Source organism: Arachis ipaensis, chromosome B10 (genome assembly GCF_000816755.2).
Source record: "Arachis ipaensis cultivar K30076 chromosome B10, Araip1.1, whole genome shotgun sequence".
In the NCBI taxonomy this organism is placed as follows: domain Eukaryota; kingdom Viridiplantae; phylum Streptophyta; class Magnoliopsida; order Fabales; family Fabaceae; genus Arachis; species Arachis ipaensis.
This window is the reverse complement of record NC_029794.2, coordinates 66006013-66008754: the sequence shown is the minus strand read 5'-3', so window position 1 is coordinate 66008754 and position 2742 is coordinate 66006013.

Sequence of the window (2742 nt, the reverse complement as noted above, 5' to 3'; positions counted from 1 at the left end):
CGTTGCCCGCGTTGCCCGCTGCCCTTCTTCTTCCTGCCGACACCACCGCCGAGCCGTTGCCCGCCGCCCGCCGCTCTTCTTCTTCTTCTTCTTCTAGGTTCTTGATGATGATGATGATTTTCTGATTCTGAGTGTTATTGTTTGATTTTTCTGGATTTTCTAAGTTATGGATTTTGATGAGGATGACAATGATGATGTTGATTTTCTGATGTTTTGGTTGGTGTGATGGATGCTGGTGATGGAGTGGCAGTGGATGGGGGGGTGGCGGCGGTGGTGGTGGTGGTTGTTCTGATTTTGAGTTCTGATGATGGTGGTGGTGGTGGTGGTGGTGGTGGTAGGTGGTGGGTGGTGGTAGTTGTGGTGGTGCTGGTGCTTTGCATAAATTTGGGGAAGAAGGGATAGGGGCATTTTGGTCCGAAGGACGGTTTTAAAACAAATTGAAACTTTGGGAACCATTTTGGAGCAAAAAAAAGGCGAGGGACGAAAAAAATTTTCAGCCCCTACATTAGGGACCAAAATCATACTTAACCCTTAAATAAATAAGATCAAAATTGAATATAAACTCGTCATTACCTGCAGGTAATGAGTCAACCTTCCAATTGCGAAGCCTTTCTTTCAAGGAAACCACTTTGAAGCATCATCCTTCCAAACAAACTTGGTTGGAAACTCAGCATAAGTCAGACTTCGAGCATAAGGATATGACATGTTCGCCATCATCCATTCCAAAAACATGGACTTATGAGATATTACTCTTTCGACGATATCATTCACATTAGAAGTTTCACCATAAACCACAGGTTGCTCATCCTCTAAATGGAATAGAAGTCTAATCACAAATGGTTCTTTCTCTTGGATTTCGTATCCAAATAGACGCCAGACTGCCTCACATGCTGCCTACAATCGTAGTAATTCCTAATTTCGTCAACAACTTGTGTGGCTTCTGACAGATCACCAGTAATGTATAGAGTAGCTGTTACGTGGTCATTACCCTTGTGTACATACTTAAACAGATACTTAATAGAACTTGTTTGGCATGTATATTCCACATTTATGTGGCACCCGAAATTGAGCAACAATTCTGGATTATACGGAACACTGAACTTATTGTCTAGTACACATTCCCTTTTCATCACTGTTCGACCGTTATCAGTACACCTATATTTCGGAAATCTGGCCTCAACAATGAGTGTTCACTGTCTAAACTCTTTAGGATAGAACTTTTAACAGGAACCATTCTTCATGCAAGGTGAATTCTTGTTGTACGGACCACATGGACCATGTACCCTGTAATTTTGAATAGCTCCATGTAGATTTGGCCTTTCATTTTCATCAGGAATCTCAACTGTTATATGTTTGTCTATGTCATCTGGTGTTTGTGGCTTGAACTCGTTACTCATGAATAAAAGGATATGTGTGACGATCGGATTTCTGCTAATTTAGAATTTTATAAAAATAATCGCGTTGTAAATATAGTTTCTAAACCAACAGAGAATTCTTTCGTACAAAAGTTTTGGTTGTCACTTAAGCAAACCCAATAAAATTGATAACCGAAGTATTGAAACCTCGGGTCGTCTCTCAACAAATTGCAGGGAAGTATGATTTATTATTGGTTATGGAAAAATGTATATTTTTGGATTTTTGAAATAAGGAACAGGAAAATAAACTGGCAATAAAGTAAATTAATTATTATGAAAACCAGTGCAAGGTATAAGAACTGGAAATCCCATCCCCGTTATCCTTATCAGGTGTGATGAGAATTGTTTATTGCTCCCACTTAGTTAACCCTTACTAAATAAAGGAAAGTCAAGTGGACTAATTAATTTGATTCCTCAAGTCCTAGTCAACTCCTGTGGAAAGACTAGCTTTAGAGGGATCCAAATCAATCAACAAATCCCAATTTTCAATCAACAGCTGAGTTTGATAACTCAAGTGTCACCAATTACTCAACCAAAGCAAAAGGGAAAAAATCTAAATTATTTATATCATAAATAGAAGAAAGCAATCATAAATCTGAAATACCTCAATGTGTATTAAATAAAAAATTAATTCTAACATGGAATTTATAAATCAAACTGGGAAAATAAATAAACTAAAGTAATAGAATAAATAAAAGTAGAAGAGAAACTAAATTAAAGGAACATTGAACCTGGAATAAAGAAGAAGTAAACCTAACCTTTAAGAGAAATCCTAATCCTAAATCCTATGAGAGAGGAGAGAGCCTCTCTCTCTAGAAACTACATCTAAAACCTAAAATTGTGAATATGAAAGTTGTCTCCATGAATGAATAGATTTCCCCAATTTATAGCCTCTAATCTGTGTTTTCTGAGCAAAAATATGGGTCAGAAACAGCCTAGAAATCACCCCCAGCGATTTCTGGTATGTCCAGCACGTGGCAAAGTCACGCGTGAGCGTCGTCCACGCGTGAGCGTGGATTGGATTTTTGCCAGGTCATGCGTGCGAGTGATCCACGTGTGTTCGTCACCTATCTTTGGAACAGCTTTGTCAAATTATATATCATTGTGAAACCCCGAATGTTAGCTTTCCAACACAACTGAAACTGCCTCATTTGGATCTCTGTAGCTCATGTTATGGTCGATTTAGTACCAAGAGGTCAGACTGGACAGCTTAGCAATTTCTTCAACTTCTTGTATTCCTTCCACTTTTGCATGCTTCCTTTCCATCCTCCAAGCCATTCCTGCCCTGTAATCCTTGAAATCACTTAACACATATATCACGGTATCG